Raw genomic sequence first — 11,585 nt, 5'->3', positions numbered from 1 at the left:
TCCTTGGGTAGGATGATATCTATATGTTGAATAAGATTATGTTAGTCATGCTATCTTACTTAGTATGAGAAGATAAAAACTTGTGGTTTGTAAGACTTGAATAAATGGTTTGTAAACTTATGGTTTGTAATACTTCCGCACTTTAACTCTAATGTAATATTTTTGTATCAACTGTTGTAATACTGCAATGTCTTCTATAATGATCCTAATCGGATGTGAAAAGTGGATGATTCAGGGTTCCCCGAGGACACCCGACAGACTACCGAAATTATCTAGTTCCCGTGCACAGCAGTCGGAGGTCTTTAAGACAATGACAGGTGTACATGGGCCAGCATAATTTGGGCGGTTTTGCCACACATACACACTTGTACACCACCTCAATTAAGTATCTCTTGTGCTAACAAGTGTATCTCTCAAGCAAGCCAATTTTCGATTGAGCATACTATTTTAGGAAACAATGAGCTCAAAGAGAAAGTTGAAAAGTCAAGGGAGGATGTGATTCGGTTGAAGGGTAAAGAGAAAGCACAACATTCTCAAGATAACCATGACAACATGGTGAAGAAGCTTGAGAAGGGTTCAAACCTTGCCTCCTCCAACACCCAACAAAAGAATCACACATCAAGCAATGATAAGGCAATCAAGAGCAAGAAAGATGGAAAGAGAATGTGCTATGGTTGTGGTATATCTGGACATGAAGGTGCTATGTGTCCACATAAGAGTTGGGCCGACAAATTTGAAGTGGCCGAATAAAAGGCATCCACCAAGTTGGCTAAGCAAGTGAAAAGTGAAGGTCCAAGTGCCTGCCCCAAGTGCAAGAATTTGGGCCATTACATCAAGAATTGCTTGTTGAACATAAAGGATAAAGAGGCAAGAAAGAAGGCCCAAGTTACAACAAGAAGATGTTGTGGGTGCAATGAGAAGGGACACAAGATTAGTGTGTGTCCGAACAAACAAAACAATCACATTGCAAACAATGGCTGCATATCCTACACTTCTAGGAAAAAGGGACACCTAAGCAAGGATTGTCCCAAAGGTAACTTTTCTAAGCCGAATTCATTTGTCCATAATAATGTGCTTAGGAAGACCACAAATAGAGTTGGTACTAGCAAGGTGATGTGTTCACCACTAACTAGTACTAAGGCCATTTGGGTACCTAAGTGTTTGTTGACTAACCCAAATGGACCCAACAAATGTTGGGTACCAAAACAAGCTTGATAGGCCCAAAGGTATTTGGAGGTGCATTGGAGGCTTGACTTTGGATAATTGTTGAAATTTGTGACAAGTCAAGATTTGGATCAAATTTATGCTTCGCCCAATGACACCTCGGTAACAAGTTCCAATTGAGCTTTCTAGCCATGCTACTATGTGTAGACTTTGAATATATGTAGTTTGCCAAAGTTGTATATATTTATGAAAGTGGCTAGATGCTTGTGCTTCATCACTTGTTGTTGCATATGATGCTTTTAATGGCTCTCTAGTAGAGCAATATCTTTAGATGTGTTGCAGATACCCATATCATAAAATATAGCAAGAGAAAAGCACAAGACATGGATCAATATAAAGAAGTGCATAAGGAGCTGGGTTGAGCCTCTCTAAGTTGGCCAAGCCAGGAGGCCAGGTCGGTAAGGCTGGGATGGTGGCTAGGCCGGCATCCTTGGTCGGCCAGGTCGGTATGGACTCCCAGGATCCGTGACTCTCAATGGTTGTGAGTATTACTCTATTTAGCTATATATGTTTTCAATACTCGCTTTATTTGAGCTAGCTATAAAGTGAGTATCCTTGGTTAAGAAATTAGCTATGTGCATTGTCAAGTAATTCCAACACTTAAAGCACTAAGTAAGAGGGAGCTCACTATATATCTAGTCTCTTTGTTGCTAACCTCTTTCTCTAAGCTTGATCGTAGAATTAAATGAGAAAGTTTTTTGTTTCAAGTATAACCTCTATTGCTGAAAATCAAATACTACTTGGGACCTATTCCAAGATGATCACTCATGATTCCTATTACTTAAATGATCTTGTGAATAGCTTTGTGAGTATCTCTGTGGCACAATTTGGTTATACGTTTGATGCCATGATCTAGACATAGAGAAAGCATCCCATGTTCTTGATAGAATGAGTGTCTTTTATGAGCAATTCAAAAGCTTAGATCATGTTGACATTTCTTAGCATCACTACTAAAGATGTACTCTCTTGCAATGACACCAGAAATGCTTGTGGTATTTATGTGACTTAGAAAGATATGAAATTCTGCAAGCGCACAGATATACCATTGTAGCACTTCAATGGAGTATTCCAGGTATAGTTATTTATATTTTTACCATAGGGAAGGTCTTGGCAAAGAATATTGATTACTTTCTTATGATGGATCAATAAGCCAAACACTTACTCTAGACAGGGATAAACCAAGAGATATAATAATATATGAATGATAAATGTAACACTCAAAGTACTCCATAAGATAGCAATAACAAGTCTAAGTAGATACAAGAAAGATTAATTCCTAAGTTATTCTAGTCACAAGTCAAAGCATACAATGATGTGCATATATACTTAGCAATAGCCAAAAGATTAACTCGATATCTATGCATAAGGGACATTACTAAAGAAGAGCAAGAACAGAGCTTGACTACTTCCATCGCCAAAAGATTAACTCCATATCTATGCATAAGGGACATATAAGCACCACGCTTACACAATGTCGACCACTCACCCCGTTGGTCAACAAGAATGAGCGCTTTTGTGATCCTATGCATAAACATAATGATAACTCCTAAGAACATGATAACTAAGAACATAGCAAATATGAAGAAGAATATCATAGCAAATGTATGAATAATAAAGGATACAGGGCTATACCAAGCCAAACTCTAATGGGATCAGGAATCCAAGTGGGAAGCTTGACTCTCTAGATCTAACTTAGCTAGTATGCCTATGAAAATTGGTGTACAGAGCTCTAAGGTTGAATGATCTCTAGAATGCCGAATGAATGATTCAGAATGCCTTCTGGAGGAGGTAGGGGCTCCTTTTATAGGGGGCACTAGGCATCCTATGGGCCCATGAATCCATGGTAACTCTTCATATCGTACCTTGATTCGAACCAACCTTGATCTACGGCTAAGATGGACTCTCAAAGGCAGTGGGGAACCGACCTTTGAAACAGGGGCCGATAGGTGGCCCCCATAGGCTGGCCGGCCCCTCCCTGTGTTAGTTCGGGTTGAATCTCAGTGGTTTGCCTTGGACGGTGGATTAGAGGTCCTCTAACTCGGTTTTGTTTTGGGTGACCGTGATTTGCTCTGACAAATAGGTCCACTTTGCCTATTTTCTGATTAAATCCTCTTGCAGACATAAATTCACCAACACTTATGGAATTTGTTAGTTTAAACCCCTAAAACTATGTTGGTTATCATATTCATTCAGTTTTGCATGTTATATTGATGGTTCAAAATGAGGTTTAACGACCGTCAACAAGTTCCCCCAAGCTTAACCTTTGCTCGTTCCTGAGTAAAGCTAAACTTAGCAATGGATCAGTAGTTGCATCAATGTTTTCAATCCTCAAAAGTACACATGTGTTCAAACAAAAATTCTCCTCCGGGTTAGAATAAACTGATCTAATTTTCAAACTTACCCGTATTACCTTTAACTTCAATGGGCTTCTTAGCCTTCAATTGGGTCTTGAGCAATTGAAAGACAGAACGATCAAGTTAAGTACTATGTTTTAAGTTCTTTGTTCCACCCTTGTTCCAGAGTTTTTATAAGTTTTCAAAATAAAACTCAGAGATTCCTTTGTATGACACTCTCAAGTCTCTCAATATATGTGGTATCTGTGGATCCTCACGAAGGCAAAAAAATAATGTTGTTGTGCCTTTTTCCTACAACTAAGGCTTATGTGGAGCTCATAGGTGTGGAGATAGCTTGTACATACTTGCAATACATATATTGTAAAGTCAAACCTTCGATCCAAAGAGAAATGAGTCATACAATCAAATCAAGATGTGCATGTGTGTGGATATATGTAGTGGATGTAGTGAAAACCTAATTCTACTTTGCTCCTTTAAAACATATCTCTCTCTTGAAACTTGGAAATATTTTTGTGATAGTAGGGGCTATCTTTATTCTCTTCTTTTTTTCAGGCGGGCATCTTTGTACCCATTGTTTTCAATATTTCAGACATCTTTGTGTCCATTTTTTTCAATACTTTTGCATAGCCTCATGTCTCTTTTTGCAACAATACTTTTTAGAGAGATAGTAACAAGAACTTGGAGCATTTATTTGGTGGATGGTAAACCTATCAGACATGTTTTTGTTTACTCCCAATGTAGGGGCAAAACATTTTTGAGTGGATCTAAATGGAATGGCATGTTTTTGTGCCTACCCCTAGTGTAGGAGTAGTGCATATTTGGGTGGTGTGTATGTGATCTTGATTTTAAGAGCATGACAAATCTCTCATAAGGGTCACAAAGCTTGACAAAACTCAATGTAAAAGCATGTAGCATATATGTGGAAGTTTTCCTAATCTAGATAACATATATGGCTTTGGTGGGAATTCAAGCTTTTGTCATACAGGAACTCATCATGTAACATTTTTATATTTTTCAAAAGGTAAATCTCCAGAATTTTAGTATTACTTGAACAAGGTAAATAGCAGCTCAAACCTTCGCATATCATATCCATCAACTACCTAGACTTAGATCAAGCATATGCTACCCACGAGTTTTAAGTTCACAGTAAATCTCTATATCAAAACAGCTTTATCCAAAACTCGAGAGAATTCAAGGCTTGAAAACTAGGTACTTGAAAGGAATTACAACAGAACAACTATTCATCATTTCTATTTTTAGAGATCATTCGGAGTCCCTTTTATTTATTCAACTCTTAAAAAGCAATTAAAGCAAATTATATACACACTCTTTTTATTTTGTTTATTCATATTTCTTTTTAATTACTATATAGAGATAACTATTTATTTTTCTTTTAGTTTTGCATATATTTTTTATGTACAAAGGAAACTAAAAGTAATAAAGTAAAACAAAGAAAATAAATACTTAGCTAGATAAATGGGGTACCACTCCCCAAGCTGGTTATTGGCGTGGTAGCTTAGTGAGGTGGCCGGATGTTGAAATGTTGGGACAGAGTCTCCATATGTTGGTGTTGTTGGTTGTTGGAGATTGGCCATCTCGTGTCCCATGATTGCTTGCCATTGTGTGTGATTATGCAAAGTACTTTGCATGGCAACTGTTCTTTCTTCAATGGTTTCGAGCCTATTGTTGATGCAATGAAAGGTCATTTGTTCGTCGTGGTACCCACAGCCAGAGTAGGATATTTGGCCTCCCTGAAATGAGTGATGTTCATTTGAAGTTACTTCTTGGTCTTACCAGAAAAATATCCCACTACCATAATAGTGTTGGGGATTTCCTGTATGCCATTGTTCACTTAGAGCTTCTTGCCATGAGCCCCTTGAATGATCAGGTGTGGGTTGGCTCCAAACCATATACTATTCTTGCCTAGTATGGAACAATCATGTTTTTAGATCTTGCAGCCATTTTATTCTTCTTCACCTGAAAGGTTAGTGACCAAGAATACAAAAAACTACTCTATCAAAGAACATGATCTCTCTCTCTCTCTCTTTTAAAGTTTTTATTAAATAAAAATCACAACTCTTTTAACTAAGCATGAGTCTTCATGTACTCACATTTTTTATTTAATTAAGAGTGAACCTTCATGTGTTCACATTTTTTTCTTTTGCCACCACAACGAATAGTTTTATGGGTTATTACACACCATAAAATTATTCATATGGGGCTTTGATTTATTTAACTTCAAAACTAAAAATGAGATTAAATTTATTATGCATGGTCAAACTTTTTATTTTTCTTTTCATATATATGTTATGCAAGAATATATTATTATATATATTTTTTATTTTACAATGCAACATAGAAAATAAATATGCTAAAGAAAAATGCATGCATGATAAGTTAAATGCATAAAATTTATTTATTTAGATAAATTGCAAGAATGAATGCATTTGAAAAAGTAAATATGGATAACTACCGATTTACCTTTCGGCAAGGATTCAGTGTTTTAAGTCTTTCGAATCAGACTTCTCCTCGAATTGTTCTTCATTTGATCCTAGAGATAGAGGCTCTTGTAGTGGTACCTCTAGTGGTGGTGATTCAGATGATGATGCCACCTTTTTCCGCCAAACCTTTCTAGGTTTTGAATTTGACTTTGATGTAGCGGGTTCTTTCTTCTCAACTTGTTCTTCCTCTTGTTCTTGGAAAGTTGATTTCTTCGGCGCAATGTTGTGTGACGTCTTCTATTCGGATGGTTCTTCTTGACCTGTTTGTTAGTTGTATAACCATTGAAAGCACACTTTAACTTCCATCCTAGAAATTGGAAATGGATTTGTCCTGATCCTAAATAGATGACAACGTTTGTAGTGTTGAGGAACGGTCTTCCAACGATGAGAGGAATCTCTTCATTGATTCCCATGTCGAGAATCATGAAGTCAGCAGGTGCATAGTCATCTTATATCTTCACCAAGATATCTTTTGCTATTCCATCCAGAAATCGAATTGTTTGGTCCGCCATCTGTAATTGAGTGTATGTAGGCAACAAAGGTTCACCTATCAAGTTGTCATATGTTACCTTGGACATGATGTTGACACCAGATCCAAGATCGCAGAAGGCGTTATTGAAGACTTGTCCAATTGTGCATTCGATTGTTGGTAGACCTGGATCTCCCTTTCTTGGTGTTGAATGGTGAAGCAAGGAGATGATCATAGTTGGATCGAAGTTTGTTGATCATGTTAGCAAACTCAAGACTTACTTGTTCAAACTTGAGTTTTTGCGTTCCTTGTAGTTGATTCTTCTCCTTCTTGCTTCTACCTTTCTTGGTTGGAGGTTGTTCTTATAAAAACTTAGTGGAGTGCAACTTGCTATTTTTGAATGAAAACTTGTCCACTCTATCTTTTATTTGGAAACTGATCTTGGCACTCCTAGCATGGATGGTTGCTTTAGCAGTGTGTAAGAAAGGACATGTCCTAGGATGATGGGTGCCATTTAAATCATGGCCGGTATCCAAGACCACGAAGTCCACTGGGTACGTACGAGCTTCCAACTTCGTATACATACATCTTCTGCAATCCCTTGACTTTGCGAATGGACTTTATCTGCAAGCTTCACAAGCATGGTTGTGTACAATAAATTACCAAATTAGTAAAATGTAATCGTATATTACCTTTGGCATAACATTGAACACTTGCACCAAGGTCGCAAATAGCTTCTTCAAAATCATGAGGTCCAATCTTGATTGGAATGGCAGGTCGTCCAAAGTCACCTTTCTTTTCGAGCATGGATTCATCCTGCCATCCTCTAGAACTTACTTCTTTGTAGAAATCTGTATTCTATCATCTACAATGATATTCACAGTTTCATGATTCTTTCGGCTTGCCCTAGAATCTACCTTTTTCATTTGATGGAACAACAACCGCCAGCTGAGCTATTTGTGATTCTAACATTTTATTAAAGCTAAGCTAGTTTTTCATGGCAGATGAGAAACTATCCATTTTATTATTTATGTTTTCTAAGACTTTGTCAGTAGAAGCTAGTTTTCTATATAATCCTTCCATAATTTTAGCTTGTCCATAGACTAAATCTTTCAAGGATAATTGATTATTGGAGTTATTGTAATTATTACCTTGATAGTTACATTGATAAGTAGGCCTCTGTTGTTGACCCCATCCTTGATTCTTTTGAGGACGATAGTTGTTGTTGTTGATGAAGTTTACATCCTCTTGGGTTTCGGGACAGTTGTTTCCTGAATGTCCAGTGTTTCCACATTCTTCACATGTCATGCGGGAATCATGAATGTGCATGACATCTTGCTTCTCATTGGCTCGGTCTTCGAGCCTCTTTGTTAGCAGGTCCATCTTGGCAGACATCATGTCTACCTCCTTGACTGCATGCATACCTCCACTTCTCTTAAGGGTTTGAAGACGTTCTTCAGACCATCCTTGGTTGGAGGCCATCTTCTCAACAAGAGCTATTGCTTGTGGGATTGTGAGTTATAAGAATGCTCCTCCAGCAGCAGCATCCATATTTTCATAGGCGCTGTTAATCAACCCATGGTAGAAAGTCTGCATGGGTAGCCAATTCTCCATCCCATGATGAGGACATTATGATATGTAATCTTGAAAGCGTTCCCATGCCTCAGGGACAGATTCATCATATTGTTGTTGAAAGCTTGAAATTCTTCCACATAGAGCGTTGGTTTTGCCCACGTGGAAAAACTTTGATAGGAAAGCATTGGAGCACTTCGTCCATGAATTGATGTTGTCTTTATTGGCGTAGAACCATTGCTTTTCCTTCCCCAAAAGTGAAAATGGTAAGAGGCGAAGTAATATGGCATCTTGGGTGGCTCCTTTGATAGTGAAAGTGCTGCAAATCTCCTAGGAAATGTTGGAGATGAGCACTCACATCTTCATGTGCCTTTCCACAGAATTGGTTGGCTTGCACAATGTTGATGAGAGCTGGCCTGAGTTTAAATGCATTATCTCTGATGTTGACTGTCGGTCCAGTATGAATGTTGGCCGCACTTGGAACAGAGAATTCACAGAGGGTCTTGTCAGCCATGATCTAAAAAACTAGTGTTGAGCAACCTTCTCTCTAGTTTTTCTTCCAAAGCTGAAGTTGAAACTTGCCTGGATTTTTGAACTTTAGTCCTTCTAATTAGAGCTTCTACATTTTCAATGTAGTTTTTTGGAAGGTCAAAACTAGACATACATTACCCTTCATAAGATATGAATAGACAAAACAAGGATAAGCCTGCTAAAGCAGTGGTGAATGGTTTTTTATCACATCCATAAGTTAAAGTTTATCAATACTCTTTTGATTGCCTAGCTACCTTCCCCAGCAACGGCGCCAGAAATGCTTGTTGACATTTCTTAGCATCACTACTATAGATGTAATCTCTAGCAATGACACCAGAAATGCTTGTGGTATTTATGTGACTTAGGAAGATATGAAATTCTGCAAGCGCACAGATATACCATTGTAACACTTCACCGAGAGTATTCTAGGTATCGTTATTTATATTTTTACCACAGGGAAGGTCTTGGCAAAGAATATTGATTACTTTCTTATGATGGATCAATAAGCCAAACACTTACTCTAGACAGGGGTAAACCAAGAGATATAATAATATATGAATGATAAATGTAACACTCAGAGTACTCCATAAGATAGCAATAGCAAGTCTAAGTAGATACAAGAAAGATTAATTCCTAAGTTATTCTAGTCACAAGTCAAAGCATACAATGATGTGCATATATACTTAGCAATAGCCAAAAGATTAACTCAATATCTATGCATAAGGGACATTACTAAAGAAGAGCAAGAACAGAGCTTGACTACCTCCGTCGCAACCGGGTCCTACTTGGCCTACAGACGGGAGGTGGACTACAAAGGACTCAACAAGGTTGTCACCCTCAATATCTACCACACGATCTGGAATGTAGGGTGCATCCATAGGTAAACAACGTATAAGCACCACGCTTACACAATGTCGACCACTCACCCCGTTCATCAACAAGAATGAGCGCTTTACGATCCTATGCATAAACATAATGATAACTCAAACTACACTAAGCATATAATCAAAATAAACTAAGAACATGATAACTAAGAACATAGCAAATATGAAGAATAATGTCATAGCAAATGTATGAATAATATAGGATACAGGGCTATAACAAGCTGAACTCTGACAGGATCAGGAATCTAAGCGGGAAGCTTGACTCTCTAGATCCAACTTAGCTAGCTATGCCTATGAATATTGGTGTAGGGAGCTCTGAGGTTGAATGATCTCTGGGATGTTGAATGAATGATTCGGAATGCCTTCTAGAGGAGGTAGGGGGCTCCTTTTATACGGGGCACCAGGCATCCTGTGGGCCCATGAATCAGTGGCAACTCATCATCTCGTCCCTTGATTTGAACCGACCTTGATCTACTGCAAAGATGGACTCTCAAAGGCGGTGGGGAACCGACCTTCAAAGCGAGGGCCGACAGGTGGCCCCCATAGGCCGGTCGGCCTACAGGTGGGGCCTGCTGGCCCCTCCCTGTGTCGGTTCAGGTCGAATCTCGGTGATTTGCCTTGAACGGTGGATTAGAGGTCCTCTAAGTCGGTTTCATCATGGGTGATCGTGATTTGCTCTGACGAATAGGTCCACTTTGCCTATTTTCTGATTAAATTCTCCTGCATACATAAATTCACCAACACTTGTGGAATTTGTTAGTTTAAACCCCTAAACCTACGTTGGTTATCATATTCATTCGGTTTTGCATGTTATATTGACGGTTAAAAATGAGGTTTAACGACCGTCAACAGAGCACTTATTTAGGGGGAGCTCACTCTATGGCTAGTGATTGTGAGACTAATATGGTTGTTGAGAATTTGATGTAGTCTCATTGGACTGAGAATATGTTTCTCAAGTTATTTGTGCTTATGAAAACTATACTATTTAAATGCACAAAAGGTTGCTAGAGGCCAAGGTATGTGTTTACATTGAAATATTTAAATACTGCAGTTCATCTAGGACCCTTGCATGCTAGTGTGTGCATTTGTGTGACATAGGATAGAAATTGTGAAAACCCTAACTAGATGTTACTTTGTGTAGGAGTTTTGCAACATATTTGGTCTTGGTCTTTGTGACCTAGTCATGTCAAAAGTGATTATTGTTTCTCTTGCTTGATTGATTGGCTAATGACCATTGACATGTCTATCTCAAGTCCACAAATCTTTATCTAGATTTATTCTCCCATCTCTCAAGCTAAATCTACAAAAGGCAAAGAAACACGGATTTAAGATGAATGCCTATAAATCCTTCTATCTCAAAGTGCTAATATTTCAATAATCACAAGTGAGAAATATTTGTTGGACTATGCAAGTATGGATTTTATATAAGATGATTGAATGGACACAAAAGTTTGGAAGAAAATTATTGGAGAAAAGAAGAAAGAAAAATAATTAGAAAAGAACAAATATTGGAAGAGAAAAAGGCCTTCAGAGTTGGGCCGACTCCTCCTTCTCTCACTCCCACAGACGCCATCTCCTTCTCTCCAGTTTTCACAGTGCAGCACTCTCCCATGGTGACCATGAAAAGAAGAAGAAGACCCCTCCATTGATCTCTTTCCTTAGGGCAAAGGAGCAAGATTGCTCTCGGCTAGGCCGGCCTCTCGGTCGGCTAAGCCGGGATTTGTGCCCCTGATCCTCCCCAAGCTCTCCTCATCTCTTCCAAGGTACAAGAAGGCTCTTCTCGCCCGATCCCTCTTTGTAGGCAATATATTTAGATTTCACTTGGTGGAAAGGTTGCTAGTAGTGCCTAGATTATATGGATGGAATTTGGATTGAGTCCCATGGCGACATTGGTAGGAACTCTGACTTGAAGTTTGGTGGGCAAACCCGGCTGGGCCAGGATGGCATGCTGGCCAGGCCGCCGTGCCGGCTAGGCCAGAATGTGAGGTCGGCCAGGCTAGGTTTGGCCTGAAAATTCCAAATCAGAGTTTGTGCAAGTATGGTTCAAGCC

At 38.7% G+C, this 11,585-nt stretch overlaps 1 non-coding gene across 1 annotated transcript; it reads left to right on the top strand.

Moving 5' to 3' along the window:
• Window positions 1–8,160: 8,160 nt before the first annotated feature.
• Window positions 8,161–8,269, top strand: LOC136484652 (small nucleolar RNA R71). Its single transcript, XR_010766153.1, has one exon. It is a non-coding gene; the product is annotated as a small nucleolar RNA R71 (small nucleolar RNA).
• The last annotated feature ends 3,316 nt before the right edge of the window (window positions 8,270–11,585 follow it).

The sequence above is a fragment of the Miscanthus floridulus genome, chromosome 9, assembly GCF_019320115.1.
Source record: "Miscanthus floridulus cultivar M001 chromosome 9, ASM1932011v1, whole genome shotgun sequence".
NCBI classification, from domain to species: domain Eukaryota; kingdom Viridiplantae; phylum Streptophyta; class Magnoliopsida; order Poales; family Poaceae; genus Miscanthus; species Miscanthus floridulus.
Note: the sequence above shows the minus strand (reverse complement) of the source record. Positions and strands in the feature narration are given on the sequence as shown.